This window comes from Erythrolamprus reginae, chromosome 2 (genome assembly GCF_031021105.1).
Source record: "Erythrolamprus reginae isolate rEryReg1 chromosome 2, rEryReg1.hap1, whole genome shotgun sequence".
Classification (NCBI taxonomy): Eukaryota; Metazoa; Chordata; class Lepidosauria; order Squamata; family Dipsadidae; genus Erythrolamprus; species Erythrolamprus reginae.
This window is the reverse complement of record NC_091951.1, coordinates 115823035-115831316: the sequence shown is the minus strand read 5'-3', so window position 1 is coordinate 115831316 and position 8282 is coordinate 115823035.

Below are 8282 nucleotides of genomic sequence, written 5' to 3'. Positions count from 1 at the left end.
GGTGTGATTTTTTTTACCCCCTCAGCAATCTAGATTACAGTGAATAAGCTCTTTAGGCTTCAGCTGTTGCTTTTGGTTTCACACAGAGACCAAAGTTGGAAGTATACATGGCTTGAATTTGTTTGCTTTGATCTCACTGCTGATCAATATAAATGCGCAGAAACCGCATACTGCTTCATGAATTCTGCAGATCTCTCATTAACAAACAACCACTTATCAAACATAGAATTGTTAAGCAATGTTCAATTAAGTTGTTCAAATTAATTTATCAGAATTATTTAACCAGTCATTTTAGCAAGATCTTCCTAAACTTGTATGTCTTACAGGATCCAATGATTACCCATATAGTATACTGTATAGTATTTATTAAAAAAGAAAAACAATTAAATATTATAAAATAATATTTAAGTTGAACATAGGGGAAAGGTGCTCATAGCTTCCCTATTAGGTCAATTTATAGTAATAGGTTTAATCTAAATATTTTTCAAGAGATTCTTCTCTCACCCATAAATTTGTATTTGAAATACAAATATGTATGATGTACATTTTATGTGTGCCTATTTGTTTATAGATATATTTGCCTGCCTCCTGGAAGCTGCAATGAAAAGTAGAGATAGAGTAAAAGTAAAGATTTAAAAAGAAATTGAATTGATAGTGTGTAGCCCATTTTAAAATTAATTCCGATCTGTGTATCATAATCAGTTATTGTTCTATATATGAACTATTTCTATGCAACATTTATAGGGACTCAGAGTCATACATTCCCCTGCCTCCTTTAAGTAAAAATTACAAGAGGAAGAAAACAGGGTGGAGATGCATCAGATGAATAGAAATCTCCATAAAAAAGAGGAAGTGAAGAGACAATAAATGAGAAAATGGGGTAGAAAAAAATAAAGGGAGGGAAGGGAAGTCATGTTGAGACATCACAAAAAGGGGTATTAACATTCAGAGAGAAGCAGACTTCCAGTAAGCAAGGATATCCAACCTTGGTAATTTTAAGATTTGTTGACTTCAAATCCCAGAATTCTGGGACTTGAAGTCCACAAGTCTTAAAGATGCCAAAATTGGACATCCTGGATTAAGATCATTCTACACAGAGTGGTGACAATCAGAGTCATCACAATTTTCAGGAGGGTGTTTCATCTTCCATCCAGGGAAGCCTTCTATTCTTATTGCATTCATAACAAGACCATATCCTCACCATAACAAAAACTACTTCTGTATAATTACCTTGAGGGGAAAAAATCCTCAGCTTTTTATCAGTTAAATATGTTGCTCCGGAATATGTTGAGTGTTATTGCATCTTACTATAATCTCATTTCACACAATATCCTATCTTCAATTGATTTTAGATCTGCCATTTGAGATAATAGAGAATATGACAGAAGATTGACTGAAGTAATGTTACTTCACTAGTGAATACAAATATGCTCAGCTAAAATTGGCTTGGAGAACAGCTGGCTGCCTACAAAAATGAAGCTGGCAAACCAAAAATAGAAAGGGAAGAGGATCAGCTTAATTCTCTAAATAGTACTGAATCATCTTTCAAAATTCAAATCTGTTATTTATAAGGTTATGCAGCCTCTACAGTGTTTGTTCTCCCTTTCTCTTAATTCAGGTGACCTTCTTTCCATGCTTAGATCGGCAAAAGGAGAAACCCTACCATCAGCCAGCAAAGAGTTTATTGCTGGTGGCAGAAGCTGAGGCATAGTAATGGCAGATTCTTGAGGTCCCCAACTTTTCCCCTAAATATGCTAATCTATATATGGCCCTTTATACTAGTTTTCTTCCTTGAGTTTGATGAAAGATGGCAGGCCAGTCAGCTTCAGTAGACAGAACAGAAAAGGTACTGACAGCAGAATGCCTTGGGCCAACCTAGCAGAAATCTTACAAGGGATCAAATATAAAACAACGATGGTTGCATTTCAAAACACAGAATAAAGGACTTTAGAAAGGACACCAATGTTCATTATGAAAGTCATATCAAAAGTTTTCACTGTCGGATGAAACTGAAAAATAGGTAAAGGTCAGTCACAGACCATCCCTTTGTCTACTGATATATGGATTGCTCTGATATCATTGTCTCTACCACAATTGGCAGATTGATACTTTCCAGGGTGTTTTAGAGTAGACTATCAACATCTTTATTTAGTAGACTCAATAATATAACACGGTCTATTTTAAATAAAATTTACAAATATCTGATAATAGTAATAGGTTGCTAATCTCTACCACACATGATCATATCAGAATTCATACAATTGTTTAACAAGCTCAAATGGAAAACTCATTTTAAACTAACATTCATTTCAGGTTACAGAAAGAAAATATCACAAGAAATGTACTGCAGCAATCAAGCACGAGTTGAAACCAGGGAGAGGGAGAGGGAGGGAGGGAGGGAGGAGGGAGGGAGAGGGAGAGGGAGAGAGAGATGAATCTCAAAAAGTTAGAGTATGTGCAAAAGTCCATTTATTTCAGTAATGCAACTTAAAAGGTGAAACTAGTAGAGAGACTCATTATATATAAAGCAAGATAGTTAGAGCTGTGATTTGTCATACTTTTGATGATTATGGGGTACATCTCATGAGAACTCCAAATCCACAATCTCAGAAAATTGGAATATTGTGAAAAGGTGCAATATTCCACGCTCAAAATGTCCCACTCTAATCAGCTAAGACATTACACCTGCAAAGGATTCCTGAGCCTTTAAATAGTATCTCAGTCTGGTTCAATCATGGGGAAGACTGCTGACCTAACAGTTGTGCAGAAAACCATCATTGACACCCCTCATAAGGAAGGGAAGCCTCAAAAGTTAATTGCAAATGAAGTTGGATGTTCCCAAAGTGCTGTATCAAAGCACATTAATAGCAAGTTATGTGGAAGGGGAAAGTGTGGAAGGAAAAGGTGCACAAGCAGCAGGGATAACTGCAGCTTGGAAGATTGTCAAGAAAATGCCATTCAAAAGTGTTGGGGACTTTTACAAGGAGTGGACTTGAGGCTGGAATCAGTGCATCAAGAGCCACCACATAGAGATGTATCCTAGACATGGGCTTCAAATGTTGTATTCCTCTTGTCAAGCTGCTCCTGAACTACAAACATCAGAAGCATCTTACCTGGGCTAAAGATAAACAAACCTGGTCTGTTGCTCAGTGGTCCAAAGTCCTCTTTTCTGGTGAGAGTAACTTTTGTATCTCATTTGGAAACCAAGGACCCACAGTATACAGGAAGAATGGAGAGGCACATACTGCAAGATGCTGTAATGATTTGGGGAGTCATGTCATCTGCTGGTGTTGGTTCACTGTGCTTCATTAAGTCTAGGGCCAATGCAGCACTTCAGGCTTCCTTCTGCAGACGAGCTTTATGGGAATGCTGACTTTATTTTCCAGCAGGACTTAGCACCTGCCTACAGTGAAAAAAGTACCAAAACCTGGTTCAATGACCGTGGGATTACATTACAGTGCTTGATTGGCCAGCAAACTCACCTGACCTGAACCCCAAAGAGAATCTATGGGGCATTGCTAAGAAAAAGATGAGAGACATGAGTCCAAACAATGCAGAAGAGCTGAATGCCACTACTGAAGAATCCTCGTCTTCCATAACACCCCAGCAGGACCACAGGCTGATAGCTTCCATGCCACACTGCATTGAGGCAGTAATTGCTGCAAAAGGGGCCCAAGCCTAGTAATGAGTACATATGCATGCTTATACTTTTCAGAGGCCCGATATTGCTCTATGTACAATGCTTGTTTTATTGATTGCATGCAATATTCTAATTTTCTGAGATAGGGGATTGGGGGGGGAGGGGTTATGAGACAAAAATAAGGAAAGGCAGAAGCTGTTAGTAGGAAATTGGCTATCAGTTTTGTTATTTCCAAGCAGGAGTGATAGGCATGTGTGTTAACATAGGTGGCATTTCTTGTGTTCGCCATCTTCATTGATATTTCCATTACATTTATAGCATGTGTAGGAGTGGTTGCATCATCCTTGGCAGAGATATCTTTTTTTTATTGTTTGGAGTTTTTGCTTGGCATGGTAGATTTTTTTTTTATCAGTGCCACACTAATCAACTAACTTTCAATATGATAGTTTGATCAAAAGCAATAACTATTCAATCTGATAGTCAATCAACTAATCAATGATGCAATAATCACAGTAATTAGTTATATAATAAATCATCAGTTAAAGATTCTCTAATCAGTAATCTATTAATTTACTAGACAGTTAATCAAATGCTACTAATCTGTTAATACTATTAATACTATTAATCAATTGATTTTCTAGACAGTTAATCAAAGACTATCAATCCATTACATTAATGAACAGATCAGTAAACAATAAATCAGTAACTAACCAAACAATTAATAATCAGTGTCAATTAACCAAACAATTAAATAATTATTTATGATACTAATCAGTTGATCATTTAAAAATTGGTCCATTAAAAATTTGATCCATTTAATCAATGATGTAAGTCTTGAGAATAATGAGATATAGGCGGTTAGTAATGAAAGGATTTCTCCCTGGTGTCTCCTTAGAGTGGCATGGTTTGTATTTTGTTTTAATGGTGGCTGAATCAGTAATGAAAGGACTAATCCTTTATTTTATTTTTTTTGTTTTGGCTTTTGGAGTTTTAATTTTGTATGTGATTACTTGTTTGATTTCTAGCCAGATTCTTTTTTAATTAGGTAGAGGATATTAAAGGAGGGGGGGGTGTTTGGTAATTGAGAAATTTAAATCAGGAAGCCTTGCCTTGAATTAAGAAGGGTATTTCCTTGTTGATGGGGGGAGAAGCCCATATCCTGGGGGTGACGGTAGCCTTACTCTACCACGGTTTTTCTTATTTTGCAGGTAATTGAGTTATTAAGTTCAGGAAGACTTGTCTTTATGTTTAGAAAGAGCTTTTCCTTGGTGATGAGGGGAAGCCTAGCTTTGGTGCTGGAGATGAGGGTAGCCTTTCACTAGTAGCATTGTTTTAGTAATTCGAGCTACGGAGCAGCTTGGAGCTTTGTTTTAATGATTCCAGCTACAGAGCAGCGGGGAACTTGACATATTCAGTATTGGGGAATGGCAGTAGTGAGAATAGCCTTGCTTCAGCGGGGGATTTGATTGTAGAGGATTATGGTGAGCCACACCCTTTCAACTTTGCCAGAATTTATAGCAGTAGCTTTGCACCGGTAGTGTTTTACTGAGCAGCAGGGAGCTTGATAGATTTGGCAGTGGAAATTGGCAATAGCCTTGCTTCAGTGGTCCTCGGTGGTCCGGACATATGGTCTCACCTTCGCTGGGATACATCATTGCCTTCCTAGCTGGGTGCCACCATCTCACCTCAAGCCAGTAACGGTGATAAGAGCTCTCTGGATTTTCCCAATGATCTTTTCCGAGCCTCACAGAGCCTCATGGAGCTCTGTGGTGATTCTTTTGAGATAGGGATATAGCGAGTGAACTTTTCCAAGATTCATAGTGCTTCATGGCAATCCTATGGTTGTAGGGATGAGGTGGGTGCTTTAGAGCGAGAACCTCACCATCCCACGGGGTCGCCGACATCTTCAAATTTTATCTTTATCTTGCTTGCCAGAATTGTGCCACCTTACCTAGACAATCTAAAATAAAAAGATGTATGTTGTTATCACACAGACTTATTGTCTGAACACCTTTCAGTGTCTGTTTGAAACTTAATTCCTCTTTTCAGGTTTAACAGGTTTGGGGGGTTTTCAGGTTTTAAAAGTTGTAATATATAGTCACACTGCCCTCTGCTGCATAGTCAGCAGATCTCTTTTGATGTAAGGAAACAAGTGGGTATTTTCTTTAAAACAGACACATGCACCAATTTAGTTTTCCCAAAAAATGCAAGATTTAACACTATTTACTGATGAAGGCAAATATATGCATCTCAGGATCCTGGACTATTCATTAATTCATCCACAACTAGAAATGAGAAGACCGGGAGTTGGGGGGGGAGGGGAGGGGAGACGGGGACAGAAAAAAATATGAAAAATCAGCTGTTTTTTTCTGGAAAAAGGGGGGAGTGTGTGGAATATGTTATTTGTTCAATGATAAATAATATATCTATGACAAACTATATAACATGAAAGATTTCTGAGACTTTTTATAACGTTTTAAATTATTACAAGTTCTCTCAGCTGAAGACAAGCTAATCCTAGAATACAATTCAAGTAACACTATACTTCTCAATACAGTTCTCAAACAATAAACAGAGAAGTGGTACATTTGCTTTGTCGAGCAACAAGTAATATGAAAGCTGCACGGGAAATCATAATGGACAAATATTACCACAATAGGATGTGCATCTCATGGACTAAACTTACTTCTTGGTGATTTCATGAAACTGGACACCCTTCAAATGATTTGTAGAAGAACTAAAGAAGTTATCAAATCTGTAAAAGCTACTCATGTTGTCACCATCATCTTCAAGAAGCAAGGGAAAACCTCTGTAGTAAAACACGTTGTGTTGGAGTGGTGATCTTCTTTGAACTTCTGTAGTAAAACACGTTGTGTTGGAGTGGTGATCTCCTTTGAAAGTTTACTTAAAAAAACAAACCAGCTCTTCAAGCAACAAAAATAATTGAGGATCTTAACATTTCCAAATTATAAAGATGTCCTTGATGACGTGATTTTGAGTTCAGCTGCAGAACTCCCAACAGATTGTAACACTTTTCCCCCCTGGCAATCCGTGCATATGCATCTGAATCAGACACTGCACTTTTTTGTCAGAAATTCCTAAAACCATGGCTATGATAAAAACAACTGTTTTTGAAAACCTTTGAAGCACATCTGCTGAAAAAAGTAGAGTGCTTTTATTAAGAAACAGGAAGAATTTTGCTGCCATCCAATACGTGCTGCTGCAAATTTACTGCATCTAAGATTCAAAGGCAGTTCCTATGAGAGAGAATACAGCTGCTGCATTTGACTGGATTTCAAAACAAGCTGTGTCCTTAGGGCTTAATGTTGGAAAAGTACTTTCAAATGTTTCAGAATATAGAACATCTTCAGGGATTTGGGCCAGGAATACATTCTGGGATTCTGCAAAACATATCCCTCCTGCAACATGGTGGCACGGTCTCTGCACCACACAATCTCCAATATCTCTTGCATTTCACTTACTGCATATTCCTGCATTTTCTGCTGCATGTGAAAGAATCTGGTCTATGTTTAATAATATTCATACCAAATCAGTAAACAAACTGATCTGTGAAATGGTAGAAAAGCTTGTTTCAATTTGTGCAAACCTAGTTTTTAGAAGTTCATGAGAAAAATGAAAGAGGACAAAGAAATGGGTGCCACACTGCAGAGGGGGGTTCCTCCCAGTTCACACCGGTTTGCCCAAACCAGTAGCAAACCATTGGTGAAATCACAGAGCTGGTTCTGTCAGTGCCGGTCCGTGGACGCCGCCATTTTTAAAAAAATTAATTTTTGGGAAATATTTGCATGGGAGGTGATTTTTTTCTTTTACGCATATGCAGCATCTTGTTTTCGGCTTCTGGGGAGGGTTCAATTTTTCAGCACTGTGCATGTGTGTACACAGCCATGTGGCACAGGAGGAAGTGAACTGGCAGCAAGATAAGTTAGAACCCATCAGTGCCACACTGCCTTGGCAAGGCCACACCAGTTTTGTTTGCCATGATATAAAAAAAGATGTTGACTCTAGAAAGAGTGCAGAGAAGAGCAACAAAGATGATTGGGGGACTGGAGAATAAAACATATGAACAATGGTTGCAGGAACTGGGTGCCTAGTTTAAGAGTCATTCTGTGTCACGTGGACCTCCTCTTTCTAATGATCCTAAATTGAAGTGGGTTGAAACTGTCCCACAGGATCAAACAGGGCATCAAAGATAGCCAAAATTTGGCAAAACCCGGTTAAATTCCAAGTTTGAACTCTTATATTTTTTTCAACAAATTGAAGCAAAGTGCTGAAAATTGGAAGTCCTCATTGCAGCTGTGTATAGTACACCTGCCAAAAATCAACCTGAAAGGCCAAGTAGTTTTGAAACTACAGCAGCCTGAAGATTGCTGTAAATTCATTTTGAGGAAGGGGGTTGCAAAGTTTGAGCCTGAACCATGTAAAATGTAAGAGGACTAGGTACATGGGGTTTTGCCAGTTTATAAAGCCTTACAAGGTGTGCAGGTTCTCCAAATATCTCCAACATACAACTGAAATGGACACGTTTACAGCTTCTGGAAGTTGGCCCAAAATGTCATTTTTGCTGACTCAGCATTTTGCAATCCTTTACTTGAGGTCTCCTAGAACTCCCAATTTTTAGTCT